Below are 22,053 nucleotides of genomic sequence, written 5' to 3'. Positions count from 1 at the left end.
AGTACATGTTGGAGAAATGACATTTGAGATGGTCTGATCAGTGTCACTAAGAGGTTTCATATGGCCATTCACAGCCACAATTACATTAGAAATGAAATTAGATGATGACTTCTTTGTTACCAGTTCCCTCTACTTAAAGGACTTGAAGAAATTATTACAACATTTGAAAATTATTCTCTACAGCGAATTATTCAACCACTAAATCCAAAAACCAAGTGGACTGTCAGGCTTGTAAAAGACCCTCTACAGTGAAAAGCAGACTGCCACTATCCAATTACCTGCTCCCTTGGTTGTCTAACTGATCTATGAAATCAAATTAAACACCAATCTCCAGATTTAATATTAATATTTCAGTGTGAAAGGATATGGACCAAATCTACTGAAACAATGAGGAATACCTAAGTCCTCTTGTGGTTTTCAAATGGAAAATAGTAATCTTGAATAGTTAAAATCTATAACCAGCTATTCTGTTCTCTACAATTGAGAGTTATTAATCTGAATTCTCACTTTTTATGCTAAACTCACAGCCATATTCACTGTATCCCATCTGCACCAATAAACAAGCAATGGTGCATACCAGAGGATAGTTAACAGTCCCTCTTGGTTTTCTGCAAGCTGTTTTGAGTTTCCCAGTCTTGTTGATGTCTTTGCTCTTGCTTTTGCTTTTTCCTTTCCTGAAGTTAGTCAGTCATCTGAGGGGACAGATATTGCAACAATGAGGAAACTGAGAACTATATCTGTCCTCTTATTACTCTCTATTTTTTTTCTCTATTCCCTTCTTCCTCCCATTCTCTTTTACATGTTTTGCCAAGAAAAACTACTAAGAATTTTCAGCAGCAGCCAGAGTTGAGCTGAAATTCTTAGGAGTTCTCTGTTCTGGCATTCCAGAAACATGGCAGAGCAATAGCATTCTTTGGAGGACATTTCTGCTTGAAAGGGAAAGGGAAAGGGGAAAAAAGGGAAAGGGAAACAAAAGACTGATTTAAGACAACATATGATTACTTATCTCTTTTTTAATGTATATACTAATTTAGCAATTTACACTGTTTCCATTGTCAATGTTTCCCTATTAGTTAGTGAAATAGCAAAACATCCCTTATGTCTCTCTTATTGTCACTTGTTGTCAGTAAATGCCACTCACAGGTTGAGACTAAGGCTGAAAGAAATTAGGACTTCTTTCTTTCAGTCGCCTAGAACTTCTTAAGGAGAGATGCCTGGCAAAGTCTTCAGTTATGTTTTTATTATCCAGTCTCCAGCTGCTTTTACATCACTGACTATTCTAAGACTAGGCCTAAGCCACCACCCTTTCATCTAACAAAAATTGTTAAGCTCTGTGATTTACAGGGAACACATCCCATGGAAAGAATTATGTATTCTAGATTTAGAAGTGCTTATTCCTCCACATTCTTGGCTTTTTAGGTACCTCTTAAAGGATTCTAGTGAAGATTCTTGTCCAGAAGCTTTCCTATAACAATTTGAGCTAGATGCACCTGAAGAACTGGTGTCATATTCAGGGTAGAAATCTGTTTTAGCTTTAAATACTAAAATTTTTATGTTTTTTTATATTATACAGATACAGATGACCATGTATTGGCTTTCTCTGCTATTAAAATGGCACAGGGTGTTTAAGACATTAACAAAAATTTGGTAGATAGAACATGAATCGAGGAGAACCTCATGCCTTTCTGCAGTAGCATAGAGGTTAAGCATTCTCCAGGCTTCACTGTAAGATTCTAACATATTCCCCAATTTTGGCACCTATCTAAAAGCATCCCAACCTAGGTATGTTAGTTTCAAACTGAACTTCAGACTTGACATCTAGCAGGTAATTGAGATCCTGTTAGATATAAGCTATGCTGTACCAAGAATACTTGGCTTCTCATGGGATTTGTTCCATTCTGAACATATGAAAAACACCCTGAAATGCAAATTGCATAGGAAAAAATGTAATATCTAGCAAACCCTCAATGTACTTTTGTTTAAGACTTTTCCTGAAATATTGGTTTTTAGTATTGTGCCATTTCTCTCCCACCTGTGATGACCAACCTTGGTCTAGATCTTAAAACCTTTCAACTAGGAACAGAAAACTTAGCAATTATTGGGTACTTGCAGCACAGTTTGGAGACTTTGGACTTTTTTGTCTTAAAACAAAGAGTAATAAATGCCAGACATTGAAAGTACTTACTCTGCTTCTTATTTAATTCAGTTCCATCATTAAATTCTGGAAGGTAACTACTTTAAGGATTTTGTATGGTACTGGAATCCTTGCTATTGGCATTTGGTTCTAACAAACAAGAATTCATGTACTTTCTTAAACCCCTATACCATGTTGCTTTGATCTGAGGTCTGCTACTAAATACACAGAACTGATGCTTAATAATTTGAATTTTTAAATTAGAAAATAATAGGTTCAGTTCTACTGCTTATTAATCACACAGATTTATGAAAGTACTTGTTTGCATCATTTGTCACTAAAATACAAATTTTATTGAAAGTAATCAAAACCTTTCCTCAAGACCTAGTATTTGCTGGCAGAAAATGCATGTCTTCTAAAAGCAAAATTTTTTACAAGAGTAGTTTTGACAAATTTATTTGGTTTGATTTTTTTGATTGCAAAAGATAATTTTTTTTCTGCTTTAATATGTTTTCTAATAGGCAAACTAATTAAACTGATTTTTAAAAGTAAAATTACTAATTATTAAAAATATTTTTAAATGTTGAAAGAGTAAGTAGCATTAATTTGTGTGGGCAATTGTTGAATGTCTATTTTCTTTAAGACTTGGACATTTGGCCTCATTTAATATTACAAAAAAAAAAAAAAATCTTAAGTATATTTTCCAAAATGGAAAAAGCATTTTGCCCAAATTTAATAATGGCATTTTAAAAAATGTCCTTGAAGGACACAATAATGACATAATGACTATCTAAGAAAGAAGTAGAGAGGAGATAAAATCCCCATGGATTCTACTTCTATGTTTTCCCAGGTACTGTGTTACTTAAAATAGATAGTTCAGTTTTCCAGGATGCTGATCTCCATCCAAGAATAAATAAATATGATCTCTGTTCTTTACAGAAGTAACCTTTCCCAGCCTCTTTGTTGAAGATTGATTTCTGTTCTATTCTGCACAGGTGTTGCCAGGAAGATGATTTTGATTGTGATGATAAAATGCAATTATTATGATTTTAAACATTGGGTTTAAAATGTGCAAAACATTCATACCTAAAGTTACAACAGGGTTTTTGTTTTGATTTGTTTTATTTTTCCTATTTGAAAATATCTATGTTGTATAGTATTTATTTAGAAATTAATGTATTAAGCACTGCATGAGTAAAATGCCAGTAGCATGAAGACATAGACATTACTCAGCTCAATTATCACTTTAAATGAGATGCCCATATTCTATGATGAGGATACAAATTTAATTACAGTTTCGTATTGTTCTGTAACTACCAATAAAAAGAACTATCTAAGGCTGCAAATCAGGATTTAAAAACAAACCCAAGAACTTTCTATGCAATTGCTTTGATGATACATAGATTTAGTAACTTTTACCATGGTTACTCTGGGTTTAGGCTAACACCATAAAAAAAGATCTCTTGCCTTAATGCTAAGTGGACCACCAACACACCTGTTCCCCTTAATGAAAGTAACTGCAATTAAGACTTGAGACTCACTTATGTGGAATGTAGCTGTTTTTCTTGCACAGCATAAACCAGGAAAATATTTTCTGATACTACTTTTCATTTATGGTTTTTGTTGTTTTCATTCAGAAAACAACAAAAAACCACAAATAATTTATAGTCATTTTCTAAAATCTCAGATTCTGTTATAAGAAACAAATATACCTATAGGTATTTAAAGGTAGACTGCAAAAAATTTAAGTAAATTTGGAACAGACATTTTTATTATTAATCACTTAAGATATGAGAACATTTTCATATTCCAACAAATTACTTGGATAAGTATATGTCAAATTTAAAGTTAAATTAAGGTTTTATGTAGTTTCTGTTAATGGAAAAGCTTCCAATTTATGTCAGAGGGGCAAAGGATGCTTTCTTGATGACCATTTGGGCATGAGATTTCTTATTTGGATAGTTGTATTAAGATCCAGGAGATATTTTTCAGAACTGAGTTTTGACATAATAACAATGTATCATATTTTTACATCTATCATATCTACATCACTCATGGATTCATAAGTATAAATATTTTCAGAACAGGAAAGATTTATGATCATTTAGGATGACCTTCCACTTTAGGCCGTAGATTTCACAGGTGTCAAACAAAGATTATCAAACCTTAATTTAAGGTGGAAATGAGGAATTCCATATGTCTGGATAGGGTTTTTCATTCATTATGAGAAAAATCTGTATCTTATACATTAAAAAAAACCCAAAAAAACAAACCAGAAAAAAAAATCACAAACAAGCAAAAGCTGCCAAAGACAAACACTTCTATCAATGTCCCACTACACAAGTTTATTTTCTTTACAGTAAAATTGGCAATCATAAAGAATAAATGTGAAAGGGAACTTGTTCGTCCCACAGACACATTGAATGTTGTGAATTACCTCATAGACTTATTTGTGATAGGTAAAGTTTCTTTCACTGTAATGCAGTTTATTCACATTTTCAATTGTACTTGATTATGATTCTGTTGAGGTCTTTCCAACTTTTCAGGAACATATTTAAAATGCAGCTTATCTCAAGTGGTTATCAATAAAACCTTCCTGACATTTTCAGAGGCTTACTTTTTTCCTGTTGTTGTTTTATTTCTATTTCCCACTGCTGAAAAAAACATCTAATTCAGTATAATGAGTATTGTTTTCCATCTTTTGAAAGGAGAGGAAAAATTTTAAGGAATATAAAAATACTTTTTCCTTTTAATAAGAATGTTGAATGTCAAAGGCAGAAAACTTTCAGAATAATCGTATAGTGAAAAAATGCCTCATTCCTCTGTAGAAGAAGTTTTAACTTTCAAGTTTTAATCAACCTTTTCTTATTTTAGTCAGCCACTATGGATTATGCCTTTTACCTAAAATTTAATGTTTAGGTCCTGTACACTAGGCAATTCCACTTTTCTTTGTTGAGACTTCTAACATTCCACTCCACTGAGCATCTGCAATCATCCATCACAAAAATTAAAAAAGGAAGACAGGATAGGTCTCTAAAAAATAGTAGGTGATCAAAGGTATATGATATATGAAATTTATATCATGGGTTTATATGACAAGAAAATGAAGCGTGCTCCATGCACGTCAACAGTGTACATATATTCAGCATAAAAGTTGTATTCAGATGCAAATATTGTCTCTGGGATTTAGAATATTTTATAAACAAACTTGTATGTTTATGTCCTAATCATCCTATAGACGTATAACCCAAAGTTAATAACAAAAGTATGACTACTTTTCTCAAGCTTTATAGAAAGAAAAGAAAGAAAGAAAGGAAAAGAGAAAGAAAGAAAGAAAGAAAGAAAGAAAGAAAGAAAGAAAGAAAGAAAGAAAGAAAGAAAGAAAGAAAGAAAGAAAGAAAAGAAAGAAAGAAAGAAAGAAAGAAAGAAAAGGAAAGAAAGAAAAAGAAAGAAAACAAAGAAAAAAAAAAGCAAAGAAAGAAAGAAAAAAGGATTTTTGATACAGACAGAAGTAGGCATGCCTGACATGAAGTATCCAAATCTGCCATTCTGACTCCTTTTGGAGAACCTGAGAACACTGGATTTTGAAAAATAAATAACATATTTAAGTTCTGAATTAGTTTTATTTATTTGTCATTTTTAGAATGAAAGTGACAATACTAGCTTCTAGAAGAGCAGACAAAAGAGTTTCACATCATAAAGCACTCCCTGAAGAAGTTCTTCAACTCAGCATTAATGATTCCAGTGCATTGCATGTTATAAGTAAATTAATGGCTACAATTCATACTTGTTGAATTCTGATGTCCCATTATATATCATTCCTCAAAAATAGAGAAAAAAATGCTAATGTGAAACTCAGAAATGGAAGTGCTAACTTTTTAATCAGTTCCATTTCCTTCTCACTTATAAACTCTCAAATTTTTTTTATTTAAAATAAAATACTACTTATAGACAGAGATACATAACATTTTTTGAGAATCTCATTTAATTCTGAGCCTTCTAAATTTTGTGTAGAGCTCTATGGAAAAGAAGATATAATATCAGATTATAAAGGCTAATTGAGACCAAGCACTAAAAAGATTATATGCCAGGCTGAAGAAATCCACACTATTTATGATATCTGATTTCTCCATATTTTTTTTTTTGCTTTTAAATGTCAACTGTTTAAAGAATATAGGATACTGGCAAATAGTAGCTCATATGTTCATTATCTGATTGGTGCCTAAATATTATTAGTAGTGGAACATCAACAGGAACTACTAATAAAGCTTTAGTAAGAGAATAATCAAGCCTGCTGGTTATAGACTCCTCAAAAGAGCTGATAAAAATACAAAACTTTGGATGGCTAAAATAGAAATTATAGAAAATTTTAAAGTGACATTAATACATTTAAGTAAGAGAGTACAGGAACTACTATGTAGCAAAACAGTAGACCATGACCTAGGTCAAAATCATGGTTTTGGTTTAAAAAACCCCTGAACTTGCTGTAATGTAGATATTACTGTGGTCACCATTATAATGTTCTCTAGGCTTTAAAATCTGTGTGATGTACATAAATCCCAGGCTCAAAATCTATGAAGCTAAAAATATGTTCTTCAGTGCCAACAGAGAAATTTTACATAAAACCCAAATATTGTTATTTGGTGTTCTTCAATAGCTCCTTAATTTAAAAAATTGGGAAATTTGTGAATAAGGATAAATTTTTGTCCACAGCCAGATGATAGGGACATTGCAGGGTTTTCATTAAGCATAGTACAAAAATAACTTTGCACATTCCTCAGCTATTTTTCATCAACCTGTTTTCTGGTTGACACGTGGCTTGTGCCAGTCTGTGGCATTTATGACTTCAGGCACTAGAGGACTGAATGCTTGGTTTCACCCAAGTCAAATGTCCCCAAAGAGGAGTTTGTGGATGAAAGATAACTTTTGATATGCTATAGATTAATATAGATTTATTGGCTTCCTACAGCCTTAAATACTCTGAAGTATAAAATATAAACTTGCACCAGATGGCTTGTATAGTTGCCCATATGAGTAAATTGACTTATGACTTAAGTTCTGACATAGCTGGGACTTCAGAGACTCACTAGATAAAAACCTTAGTCTACCTGAATCCACTGCCAAAGTCTCTACTGAACAGAGTAAACTCAGTTTATTATTTGAGAACCTCTCTGGGAGTTTTCTGGATGGGTACTGAGTACTGATAGTCCCACCTACAGTCTCTTCCTTGAAGGAGCAGTCAGAACACTCCAGGACTAAGCCTTTCACACAACACTCAGTGAACAGCACCCTCATTCTCAAGAGAAGTTTGAAATTTATGCAAAAAATTGCTTGTGTGGGTTGATATCAGTAACATTTTAGCTTCCAAGGAATGAAGGAAGTAAAAATGTAAAGGAATTCCCTCATGTTTCTACTTGACTTAGCTGCTATAAAAAGCAGGTTTTGACAGTAAACACTGCCTTTCATTAACAGTCTGGGTAGAGAGCAGAGGTAGATGACAGTCGCAGTTCAAACTGTTCACAATATAATTCTGTCTCAATGTTTCCTACATGACCATTAACAGTAACCCAAATACTTTTAGTATGATTAGCATAATCTTTTGCAAATGGGCCAATGCTTAATGAATAGGAGGGTGTTTTAAGGTTAAAAGAAAGCTCAGAACCAAGCAGTTTCCCTATCACTCTTTTGTGTCTTTCTGGAGAATATACAGAATGTCTTTTGCTCCCCTCAGTGTAGCAGTTACTGAGACTCCATGTCTCTCCTTTGCATGATCTTTGCTTACTTTCACTGAAAATGAGCATTCAACTAGCAGCAGCTTCTGGAAACACAAAAGGAACCAACTGGAGATGATAACAAACTTTAGGTCAGATCTCCAGTCAAGGCATAGCTACACTGGTTACCACACTGTTTAAGAATCTGGTGAATAGTGCCTGCTTATATGAAATCATTCAACACAACAGAGAGATTTGGATGAGACCTTTTCAATGCATAAGCCACAAGTGCAACATATGCACTAGTAATTTCGAGGTATATTATTTATTTTTAGCAATATCCATTCAGAATTCTGTGCTGCCTTACTATTGACCACTTCCCATGGGAGAGCAGGTGTTCAGCCATCCCCAGCAAAGCATGTTCCATCATGAATAAAGGTTATTTGGAAGACAAAACTCCACCACTATAAATGCTCACTCCTTCCTTCTTCTTGACCCAGCTTTATATGCTGAGCATGATGCCATATGGTATGGAGTGTCGCTTTGGTCAACTGGGGTCAGCTCTCCCAGATCTGTCCCCTCCCAAGTCTTTGTGCACCCTCAGCCTCCTCACTGGTGGAGTGGGGTGAGAAGCACAAAATTCCTTGACTCTGTGCAAACACTGCTCAGCAATAACAAAAGCATCCCTGTGCTATCGACACAGCTTTCAGAAAAAATTAAAAACATAGCCCATACTAGCTGCTATGAGGAAAATTAACTATATTCTAGCCAAAATCATCACATCTTGACTCAAGGTGAGTGGCATCCAAGAAACTTATTTAAAATTAATAAGTCTACAGGAGGTCATTACCTTGAACTTTGCTGAGAAGTGAGCCAGAGCAAGGCTTTAAAAGAGATGTGCTTCTGATATTCTGATCCTCACATTCAGGTCTCTACGCTGGAGAGGTAAATCTGCCAGGTAACAGAGTATTAAATAATGCATAGAGTGAATTGCACATGTTCTCATTCCATTATATTAACAATGAGATTTTATGTAATTCAAAATACTAGGAGAAATATATATGGAAAAGTATGGAGAATAACCATTAAAGTGAATGGCTCAAAGTCCTTTTGAGACAGAAATAAGTAAAAAATGGGCATATATTCTGATCTCAGTGCAAAGTTAAAATCAGTGCACACACTTTGGACTGATCCACATTTGCCCTGAAGAACACAAAGGAAATTAAAACCTGGAACCAAAGATCACTGCAGTAAGGCCTTACAGATGAGACACGGTCACTCCCCCAGCTATTGTGGGTGCAGCCTTGTAATGATCTGAAATCCAGCACCTGTTCTGTAAGAATCTCATTTGAGTTCTTTGGCCTCTCTCCTTGCCTTCAGCAAGGAGCAGTTTCCATAGAGGGAAAGGGGAAAGGGGAAAGGGGAAAGGGGAAAGGGGAAAGGGGAAAGGGGAAAGGGGAAAGGGGAAAGGGGAAAGGGGAAAGGGGAAAGGGGAAAGGGGAAAGGGGAAAGGGGAAAGGGGAAAGGGGAAAGGGGAAAGGGGAAAGGGGAAAGGGGAAAGGGAAAGGGAAAGGGAAAGGGAAAGGAAAGGAAAGGAAAGGAAAGGAAAGGAAAGGAAAGGAAAGGAAAGGAAAGGAAAGGAAAGGAAAGGAAAGGAAAGGAAAGGAAAGGAAAGGAAAGGAAAGGAAAGGAAAGGAAAGGAAAAAGAAATGTTAGTTCCTGAGGAACTTGGCAGAATCTGAGCTATCAGTTATCCATTTCAGCTACTTACACAGAGTTTGTTAAGAACGTCTGGTCTATTTATTTTATAATTATTTTATTTTGTAATCTTTGCCTTTAGGATTGGTATGGAGTAGAACAACATATTTCATTGACATTTTGTCTTATGAAGGTGTGTTTCAGCTCTACTGACCTTCCAAACACCTACACACGTATTCACACACTCATTCTGAAAGAGGAAATCTACCTAAATACACAAGTTGCTTTTCATCTCCACAAAGGAGTGAGTAGGACTGAGAGTATTATTTCACAAGAGGAAGAAAAACTTGATTAACATTTTAAAGATATCATTATCCTTTTGTTTATTTCAAATTTAAAGTGTTAAAGTGCTAAAATTGTGACACTCCCATGGAAATTACAGGTACAAAACCAGCAAAGGTTTGGCTGAGCTGTCTACAATAAAAATGCTTGATGTCATTTGAAATAACTGCATGTAGACACCTAAATTTAGGTGTCTTGATTTTGAATTAAATTTTATCTTTGCAGTTGTCTACAGGTATGATAGATGCTTATTGTAAACACTTAGCCATGATTCAATTGTCTGTGATGACCATACACAAGCAAGTGTCATTTAAGATTTCTTAGGGTATCTGAGACATCTACACAAAAGGAGCATTTATGACATAAAACTTGTGGGAGACTAGAGACCCACAAGGAAGAGTAGCTGCAGGTAACTGAAATATCACTGGATGCTTGTGTGTGGACAACTGGACCAACTCTTCTGCTCCCTCGAGTGTCTCTCTGATGAATAAGCTCATGATTGAGGATCAGTTTTACTTCAGTCATGCAACATATTTAATACCTGAGTCAGTCACCTTATCTGATTTAACCAATTAGATATTTCCTACAAGATTTCAAATTATACTCGGCCTATGAACTCAATGGTGTCACCAGTCATAAAAATTATTAAGTCCTAGATGCAGATCCAAACGTGCATGGCACCTGCATGTGTCCAGTCCAAGGTTTAGCTTCAGTTATGGATAAAGCAAACCAAGTCAGGCAGAAACAGTGGATCTGAACTAAAACATTCCAAATCCTAAAGGGAGGTGATCTTCAGGTTTTGATTCAGGTGTGCTGTCAGTTTGACATCTTTGGCTGTAAAAATCAGTGCAGGTGGGTGGAGGTGTTTGCACAGTGAGGCAAGAGCCAAAGGAGAGCAGCGCAGCAGACCCAGGGCATGCCTGCACTAAGTAATGCTCTGATGACGTGGCGCCCGCTGGAAATCTCTCAGCTGCTTGCTGCTGGGCAGATGCACCAACTTGCTCAAAGACAGCACAGAGATCGTTGCACAACACTTCACTGTTGGAGGCAGACATGCCTCTTGGGGAATATTTTGAGCAGATATAAATAGCTTTTGTGTGCAGCTGATGAAGTCTGTATCCAAGGGATTTTGTATTTTAATATTCAAAGTTTTAAAACAGAGAAAAGGTAGGGTAATCATTCTTTCTACACTTCTTGCTCTTCTTTTTCTGCATTGTGAGGTGAAAATGAAAGGATGTATATACACTCGGACAACTTAAGAAGTGTTTTTCAAGAAGAAATGCACATATTAACCCGGAAATCTTTGCCTGCAAATCAACTTTAGAATTGGAAATCTGGAAGTTTTATGGGTCATTACCTTGCCATATATCCTGTAATTTCTTTGCTATGGTGTGAATTATTTAAGGAAAATCCATTCACTGGAGTTTGTTAAATTTATTGAAGCATCAGTCCCTTTGTAAATATATACACTTTTTTTCAAATTGGAGACTGGATTTTTACTTTTGAAAAATTCAAAGACAGATACAAGTGAGATGAGAAAAATCTTCACTGTTTACATTTTGTGGACCAAAAGCTGAGTCCCAAAGGGTTAAATTATTTCCTTAGAATATTTTAAACAGAAGCTGAAAATGGTGTGTTCAGAGTGACCTTTAAAAACCCTGGTATCTCTGCTGTTCCACTATAAAAGACATTTTCCATAAATAGCCGAAACTTTCTCTTTCCAGTAATTCTTTCTTAAAACATAGAAGAAAGGTTCTTTATATATAAAGTACCAAAACTACGCATGATTAAAAGCATCTTATATGAACCAGAGGAAATATTTTTATTACTATAATTTTGTTCAATAGCCATCTGAGGAAAACTAAAAGCATAAAGAAACTGAGGCTACAGCCAGATGAATAGGCAGTGCCTTAATCCTGAGTAATCTCACATTCAGTAGAGGATTTATTCTGATTACACTGACAGAGATGCTGAATGGGTATCATACAGTAGAGGAGGAAAAGATACCAGAAAAACTCAGTAAGGGCCTGATGGAGTCTTTGTATGCCCTGATCCTGAGTTTACAACTCCTTCACTGGTTTCATCATGGCTAAATCTTGATAGTAAATTTAAATGTCCTGGGAAGAATTCATCACCTTTGGAGTCATATAAACCTCTGGTAATTTGCCCTATTACTTTTCTGAGGGGATAACTAGTCTGCTTCTGTTCTGAGAGAGCCAGATCACTCAACCTGCTTCCAGACACCTTCCAGAAAGTTTCATAGAGTAGGAACAGTCAGTCCTAAAGGCAGCAACCTTAATAGCCAGGCTGTGCCGCTGGATTTCTGGGCCATAGAAACAGTTTATCAATAAAAATTATTACCTCTGTGGCTTTATTACAAAATTAAATCCATTACAGATCCACTTAAAGAGTTCTTCTTTTTAAATATATTGCTAATTTGAGGATTTATCATTTTCTGTGAAGATGACTTTTGTGGTTCTTGCTTCTTTCTGCCCATGAATCACAATTTTCCTTGCATGTAGCAGTAGCTTTAGGAAATCAAGATTTTTTTTGTTGTTGTTGTTCTTATTTCTGCCTCTCTTGTAATATTCATCTTCCTAATGTCTGTGTGGAGTTTTCTAAATATTACACTTTGTTTTAAAAATTGTATTCTTTCATGTCCAATGGTATGAATACACCACTCAGTTATCAATCTAGCCATGGCAACTAGAAAGTGCTGCAAAAACTTTGTTTATGTTTAAAGTATACTGTTTCAGGAAAATGCAGCAAAAGTTTTGATTAAGAAATTATAGTAATCCAATGGTTGAATGGTGGTGTGAAAATCCAATATTGGACAATTTGCCTCTATATATGTGAATACTTCTTATAACATTGGAACTTACAAGCATCTACATGCTAAAAGACATGAAATATATGCCAGAAATTCAGACTTTAAGTATTCAATATTTTAGATAGATTCATTTAATTTCTTTATTGTACAATATGCTATAAATGTTTGCCTCAGGATAACAATTATATGTTCAACGGAGCAAGAAAAAAAGAGATTGTTGTGTCTGCTACATTTTCTAGAAGACATTTTATTTTGTTGGGCTTTACCCTCCACTGATTTTGGCTTTGTAATATATTTATGGCTGTTCTTGACTTTGCCTCATCTTGGCTGAAAGGAAACCATGAGCTGTTAGAATGAGTGGTCAATGTAATATCACAATTGATCATTTTCAGTGAAATAATTGTGAACATTGCATCTGGTATAGTAAATATGGTGTCTATGCATTCTTAATTGTTGAGTATTTTGAGTACAGCTCAAAAATATTTTTCTTATTACAGAAAGGGAAAAATTAACTTTTTGACAACATTAGTAGATCAAGCAGCTTATTTGGGGGCCTAAAAATAATCAGCTCTCTTGGCTTTACTCTTATGATGCTTGGACTGTAAGTTTCAGCTGTTTTTTGGCTTAGAACAAAGAGTGTTTTGCCATTGAAGCAGGACTCCTTAGTCTAGTCTTTCTCTGGCCTCTGCTAATGACAATAAATAAACTTAACAACCAGATTAATGAAATCTCATTAATAAGTTCCTGTGGAAAAGAAATAGATAGAAAAATACAGTAGTTCTACATAAAGGGCACAGGATACTACTTTAAAGACTTATTGCTTATATGTAAAGGGATCCTGAGCTCTTTTTTTTTATTTACACACAATAATACAAGTCTGCAACTGTTAGCAAATTTTGTTTGTCCCACTTTTCTGCATGCTTAAGCTTCATTATTTCTTCATCTGCAAAGAAAATACCTTCTTGGTTACCTTTGCATTTACAAGTGTTTTAGTTTTTAATCTCATCTGGAAACAAGATCTTAAGTTAGTAGTAACAAGCATCCTGAGGACTTACCTGAAAGATTATATAGAAGGTAAAGAAAGAAAAGAAAGAAAAGAAAGAAAGAAAGAAAGAAAGAAAGAAAGAAAGAAAGAAAGAAAGAAAGAAAGAAAGAAAGAAAGGAGTAAATACTAATTTGACAAGTTCTAGGAGAATATGTGCAGCCATGATATCTATGAACCCTATCCATAAGCATTATATTCTACACATTCTGAAAGCTGTAGCACTGGAAAAATCCCACTTTGATTTAAAATGAAAATATTAGTTGGCCTGTAGTAGGGTGACTGACCTAAATCAAATATAATTGTATGCACTTAGAACAGCTAGAGTCTAAATTATCTATGCTATAATGCACCAAATGGCATTGAGAAAAGAAAAGGCTTGAGTTTTATTTTGTAACACTTCAAGTGTGCAATTTGCATGTAAACCATTGCTTTGAATTATATCAGAAAATGAATAATTAAGAAAGAGCAGGATGGAAAAGAATACTTGGTTTCTTGTTATCTCATTTGGTATTTTTAAATTAGGCTGAAACAATGTCACAGATGACCTTCTGAAATAGCTAGCTGGTATTTTCATATACTCCTTTTATTTGTTGTTGTAGTTGTTATTTTATTGCATAATATAGCACAAGCATTGTAGGGAATACACTGAAATTATTATCAACATAAAACTGAGGCTTTAATTTTAAAATGTTGTCACAAATGATTTTCTTTTCTTTTTTTTAAATTTTTTTCTCTTTGACATAGTGAATCTGTGTGCCTGAAATATTAACATTAAAATTTGAACAACCAAGGCACTAGATGAAACTTTGCTGAGTAATTTAGGTATGAAATAGGTTATTTGTGTTGCAGAATTCTGGTATCTTCCAAAAGACAGAGGCCCTGGAACTAGGTAAGATTCACTATAGTTGTACTTTCTAACTCCTCTACTGCCTAGTATTCCCTTGCTTTTGTGGTTTGGTTTGTTGTTGTGGTCTTTTTTTAAGTCTTGGGCACACATATATTTATTTCTATATAACTTCTTCAATCTGTGATTAGATATGTTTTTCTTTTAAGCAGGTTTATAAAGTTTTCAAATGTAAGCGTACATATATAACTGCATATATATCTTTACTCATTTGCAGCAATGTTCCTTTCAGACATACACAAACCAAAACTGGAAGGAGAGGAGCTGAGGTCTTTCCCATCACTGGGAAATTTAAAGACTGCATTTATAATCTCACAATTGACTTAAGGGCTTGCAGTCCTCCCTAGTCAGAAATGTTCCCTCTTACTTGAAAAAATGGTTAACTCAAAATTTAAAAAAATACAATGTAATGAGTAAGATAACAAGAATTTATTTTATATTTAAGAACTATCAATTTTGCAATAATGCAAAGAGTTGCATTTATTGCACTGCTTAATTAAATATGTCCCTTCAGTGGTTAAAAAGGAAGTTTAACTTCTTAAGAAAAAATTGCATCTCATTAACTTGTAAAGTTGAAGGAACTGACAAGTTGTGTTCATTGTTTCAAAGAAAAGTGTTTCTTCCTGCAGAGGGTACTGGAATGTACCCAGCAGCTTTCATAATAAAAACAATTGCATAACACATTTATTATTTAATTGAGGATATTTGATACATGATATTAAAAACACAAAGCATGATGTTAAAAAAAAAAGTATTTTGAAACATAATTATAGCTTTAACCAACATTTGGAATTTTTAAAATGTGAAATCCAAGCTGATGAAGAACACCCACACACATCTTTTATTAGGTATTTTTAGTGTTAAAAAGAGGATTGTGTAGTGATTTGTTCCAATGTTAGCTTCATCCCAATTTATTTACAATGTTCTTGTTAATTTCCTTTTCATCTATATGTATATGCATATATATATATATATATATGTATATATATGTATATATATATATATATATATATATATATATATGGGCCTATGTGATTTATAGGTGAAAAGCATTTTCATTATAATCTAGGCACTAACAGGCATTTTGTGTGTCTTATGTGACTCTCCCATTTAAAGCAGAGTCAGATTTTGTTGCAATAGCCCAAAGCAAAGCTGACAGGAGGGAAGGAGGATGGGCCTGTGAGGCAGACAACACAGCCATGTCAGGTGAAACACTGTGATTTGAAACCTGTGCCTGTGTGTGAGGTTGAACAGGAGGAGGAGATGAGGACTGAAATTTCCATCTCTCTGCCTGCTCAGTTCATGCCCTAGAAGAGGAAATTTGCACCCTCCTTTTTTTTCCATTCCTGGTTTATAAAGCAACCTTGAAGGCAATTAACATAAGTCAGTTTAAAATACATTGACTAGGTAATATGAATGAGACAGATTGTATAATTTTAGTCTAATTCTTATTAGAATAAATTCTCATTCAGGTTAATTTGAGGAGCTTATGAAATCTACAGAAGTCTTACACTATACCAGAACAAGCATTTATCCTTGCTGGAAAAGATCATGTGTAGACATTACCTGGTTTCTTACTGAAAGTGGTTAAGACAAATTATGGGATCCTAAAATAGTAATCAATTGTCTGCTCATGATTACTTTCTCATAGAAGCAATAGATCACAAGTGTCTGTTTGCATGAGGCATTCAAATTATGCTGTGAGACTGAGGCTATACTGGACACCATGGCTACCATAACATTATTCATTAATAATCATTCATGCTGTGGTTGGGAATGACAGAACTGTCAAGAAAAGTAGTTGAGTAAACAGCTTTATTTGTTGGCCTGTGAAGTAATCAGATAACTTCTCAGGATTTTAAAATAATCCATTAATGTAAGTCATTACTAACAGTTATTTGACTCCTTGTAACCATTGCTTAATTTCAGCACAACACAAAGAGCCCAGAGTTTTGTGCTGCCTCATTGCCAAATGTCAATCACTGTATATTTTAATCAGTTCTTTGCACACACTAGCACCAGTCATAATAAACACTCTCAATCATCTATCTGAACATCTGCCTTTTAGAAACCACAAATCAGAATGCCATCTTCACAGAGCCTTCATATGGTAAAACACTCACATACCTGTATCTGTACATACATGTGCAATTTTGAAAGCTCTATTTCCATATCTCTGCAATTTGGAGAAATGGAGACAGTATTAAGAAAAATTCCTAGTTAGGGAAGTGAGAAAGAGTGGAAAATGGAAAAAAAGAAGTTAAAGAAGATGGTGGAAAGATAAAGTGATCAGAATAGGAAAGGATAAAGAAATAAGTCACAGTGTGTATGATTTACTAGGCCATCACCAATCCTGAAGCCAGACTTGAACTTAAATCAGCCTGTGTAATTGAGGGAATCAGTTCAGATTGATAATTTTTATTCAGAGCAAGTCTGCTAAAAATCTTAAACTCAGTGAAATGTCTGGCTGGCTGGCTCATAAGGAGCATTTTGTTGGAAAGTAACTGTGGTTTACAAAAATGTATGCTCTTTTTTTTTAGAATTTTCTGAAGATACTTTACATTCTTTCTTTCAACAGGTTTCAATATGGAGACCGAGTAGAGAAGGATTATCATAGTTTAACATAGTGAAAAACTAATTGAATCATTAACTGACCATTCAGATTCAAATGTCTTCTCATTTGCACTTGTGTTTATACTTCTGCTTTACTCTTGCACATCTCTCTTTAGTATGCCTTGTTTATAAAACTCCTTAGTTTGTAGCTCTGTGCTGAAGAGGTCATGTGAAAGTGTGAATCAAAATGCTAGTGAAAGTCAAGGTTTTCTATTTATTGTCATATATTTTTAATCAGTGAGACTTTTGTTCTTAGTGATTAAAAACACGCACAAAAAGTGCTTGAGATTTTACAGTGCTTTTAATTTATACAACTTTTTTTAATACAGTTCTCAACTTCCCATGAATAATAGACATCATTAAGCAAAAAGTATGATTAAACACAATATTCATAAGTAGCAAACAGATAATGATTATTATTTTGCAAATTAAAAATGTTTCTTTGCACTGTAAATTAATTTTTTCTGTATCAGCTACCTTGGTTGTAGTGATAAATTGAAAAGCAGTTTTCTCCTTTTATTCCAAATCATTCCTTAACAACAGTAATAAAAATAAAGGAAATTATGTATATCATTAAGGGATCTTAACGGTGAAGTTCTAAAATGTTTCTGACAAAGAGCTGCTTGCATTTAAGTGTCTGAAAACTATTTTTGTTTCAAATGTTAGTTTTCTTGCTTGAATATCCTGTTAAATCTCACCCTTTAAATCTCACTGTGGTCAAGGGATATTTTAGATTTCAAAGTAAAAATAAACTGGTTCTTTAATGTGGTCATGGCTGCATGAATTAGCAGATGGTCAAACTTCATGGAAACTATTAACTCCAATTTTTTGAATTGTAATAACAAAATTATGAATTATAGGACATTTACCAGCTTAGGATCAGCAGCAAACATTAGTGTAAGGTGAATGTTTGTTTAAACATAGTCACAAAGGCAGAAATTATGGTGCAATTCCTCTCAGAAATGCAGTGTGATTTTCTTCCAGGAGTAATCAGCATTACTAGGAAAACCAAAAATTGATTGCATTTTCTTATTAATCTGTGTACAAAATGCATTTATACATATTTAAAGTGTTGCTTTCTTAACTGTCATTCCTGTGTGAAAAAGACAGAAACTATAGACACAAGATCAATGTCAGAACAGCAAACCAGTTCACACACAGGGAGACATGTTTTAATCCCGTTGACTCATTTTTGCTCTCTTTTGTAACCTTTCTGGAGATCAAAGGCAAGCTCTAAGTATACAGGTTAAAATGTACCATGCAGTCAAACTTCACTTAGTAAAAAAACAACCAAACAGAATTCAGTCATACTTAAATAAACTTTCAATCTTTTTTTTTCTTTTTTATAGGAACAACTCTATAAAAATGCTGTTTAAAAATTTAAAAAGAGCCCAAAAATCTAAGAAATTGATTAGAGATCTGAGAAGAGGGAAAAGCACACAGTATATACCTGAGTCTACTGCAACCCTCTGAAAATTCATTTCCCCTCTGCTCAAGCCACCAGTGTCTCTTCAACTCTCCTTGTAAACCTACCTAAAAAGTAACCAGCTTTGCAGTAACATAGATTGCACCTCCTCTGATTTCCTCCTGCTTCTCCCACCTGCCCCTCGCCTTCTCTGACACAATTGACCACCCTCAATGCTTTAGAGGTCCTGCTACTGTATTGTAATTTTGTATTACAAGAATTTAGCCAATATTAGAAGTTTAATCAAAGGTGAAGGACAGTTTGGTCACTCTTTCAAGTGTGATAATCTCCCTTTGACATGAACAGTGCCATAACAAGTGTCACAACAAGTGTCACTCAAGCAGATGAGGACAGCTTAGCTGAGCTGTGCCTACTTCCCAGCACAATTCCCAGCTGGGTCAATGTAACAGCCATGTGAAAAGTCAATGCCAAAAAAGCCTATTCTCTTGTAAGAATTTGGGCCTAGTTGTAAACACTGAATCCATGGGCATTTTGTCACACTGCACACATTTTCCAGCTAATTTCTGTAGTAAGGTAATAATAGATAAAATAATGGGGATCTTTAGATATCAATATATTAAAAGTTCAGATCTATGTAACAGTGAAGTTGTATGGAAAATCTATATCTGCCCATTCAATCTGTCTATCCATCTACCTCTCAATCACAAATTTTAGTTTTTAAGAAGAAAAGATCAGGTGTGATAGCTGAATTTTTTTACTTTAAGAGATTATTTTTTATACATTTCATTTGATATTTTTTAAGCCAAAATCATGATCTCTTAAATAAATCATGAAAGATAAGAAATAAAAAGTAAGGTTTTATTTCATGAGCTAATGACTATGATGTGAATGGCAGTTAATAGATTCTTATTAACTAATTATACAGTAGTTTCAAATTTATTAAAAAATTAATCAGCAGAAGTAAGCAGCTACTCTAAGATGAGAAAAATGTCCTTTTGCCAGTGAACAATTAATCATAAAATAAAATGAAAAGTTTGCAAAGTCTGAAACAGCTTATTCATAATGCTGTTTAAAAGTTTAAAAGTCTGTCACATGATAACCTAGAAGGTTTAAGTTTGCTGTGTGGTTTTAAAATGCAGTCCTTCTGGAATTTAACATATTGTGGATTTTAAATCCTCATCTTCCATTGGAGTGGAAAACAAATTTTAAAGGGGAAATAATCTACATTTTAGTTTGGTGCAGTAAAACAATTGGGAACTATGACTGGACTAAAGCAAGAAGTTACATGAAAACTGTAAGATACCCGTCCTACCCATGCTTCAGGGGTATTTTCAGAGCAATATTTAATTCTGCCTGATTTGATTCTCATTCACTGCATTTTTGTTGAGGAAGGGCAAGGGCAGAGAATTTGGGAAGCAGATGAAAGAAGTAGTCCAATTCTTCTGAGCTTCACTTCCTTGCAGTGACTTCCACAATTGCAATTAAAAACATACAGTTTTAAAGAAAATAAATGAGGTAAAGTTTTTCCAGAAAATCAAAATATTTTTTCTTCAAGATGTCCTTAAGTCAAAACTCACTTTTTCATTACAGACCATTCTAAACAAATAAAATTATCATTGCATAGGTCATCCTAACTGGTAAATTTGTTTTAATCTACATAGTAAATATTTTTGAGCTTCTCTTTAACTCATAGATTCATAGAATATCTCAGATTGGAAACTGTCTTCCAATCTAACAACCATGCTAGAGATCATCTAGCTCCAATCTCTTTGCCATCAGCAGGGACAAATTGCACTACACCAGATTGCTCAAAGCCCCATCCAGCCTGGCCTTGAACACTCTCAGGGATGGGACCGCTACAACTTCTCTGGCCAACCTGTACCAGAACCTCACCACCCTCACAGTAAATAATTTATTCCTTATACCTAATCTAAACCTACTTTCTTTCAGTTTAAAGCTCTTCCCCTCTTCCTATCACTAAATGCCCTTGTAAAAATCCTCGCTCCATCTTTCTTATAGGCTCCCTTCAGGCACATTGGAAGGCTGAAATTAGATCACCATGAAGCCTTCTCTGTGCTGAATAATCTCAATTCTCTTAGCTTTTCCCCATAGCAGTAGTAATCCTCCTAATCAGCCCAGTGACCTCCTCTGGACTCACTCCAATAAATCAATGTCCTTCCTATATTGTGGACCCTGGAGCTGGACACAGCCCTGTGGGAGGGATGTCACAGAGCAGAGCAGAGCAGAGCAGCAGAATCTCCTCCCTCACCAAGCTGAGCACGATGTTTGGATGCAGTACAGGATACAGTTGTCTTTCTGGACTGTGAGTGCACATTACCAGGTCGTGTTCAGCCTCTCATCCACCAAGTCCTTCTTAGCAGGGCTTCTCTGATCTGTTCATCCCCCAGCTTCTGCTGCCCAGGTGCAGCTGCTTATACTTGGTCTTGTTAAATCATACAAGAGTCCCATGGAGCCAATTCTTGAGCTTGTCCAGATCCCTCGGGATGGCATCCTGTCCTTCAGGTGTGTCAATTGCACCACTAAACTTGGTGCCATCTGCAAACTTGCTGAGAGTGCATTCTACCCTTCATCTCCATCATTAATGGACATAGAAAATAACACTGGTCCCAACATAGATCCTTGAGAGACACATTTAGCAGAAAAGAAAAAAAAATTAATTTCATTTTATCATCTGAGCAGACATCTGTGGCACAGATTCTGAAGTCAAAGAATTTTAAATATTTTGTTTACATACTTAATTTTCCTTTTTTCTAGAAAGTCCATTAACTTTAAAAAGATAGGAAAAATTATTTTAAAAGAGATGTTTTTCAAATAAATCTTTCCTAAAATAAATTCAGTCTTAGTCATTTTACCACACCAATCTGAATATTTGAATCTTTCCTACAAACTGTTCTAAATCAGGGGAAAAAGTTATTTAGATCATTCTTATTACCGTCATCTAAGCCACAATAACACTTTGAATAGCATCAAACCATTCTTCCTAACAGCATACAAACAAATAAAAAGGAAATTCTCCCCACCACAAAGAACTTGCAATCTCATTATAAGACGATAGACACCAGATGGGTGCAACAAACAGATGGAGGAAGAATAAGGTAGCAATGAGATGATTATAATCAGCATGATAAGCAGCGATGCATACCAGCAAACCGGCTGCCTAGCCATTTTCTATGTGTGTGTGCACGCATGCAAAATTTACACAAATACCATTTACGTGATATTAACTAATTCAGAACGTCTGATATTGTCAGTTTATAACAACAAGAAATCCAGGCTCTGCCAGTGAGAGCTTGATACCCTCAGGTAACATTGGGAAGAAATATTATACA

The sequence above is a fragment of the Lonchura striata genome, chromosome 3 (assembly GCF_046129695.1).
Source record: "Lonchura striata isolate bLonStr1 chromosome 3, bLonStr1.mat, whole genome shotgun sequence".
NCBI classification, from domain to species: Eukaryota; Metazoa; Chordata; class Aves; order Passeriformes; family Estrildidae; genus Lonchura; species Lonchura striata.
This window is presented reverse-complemented; position numbering follows the sequence as displayed.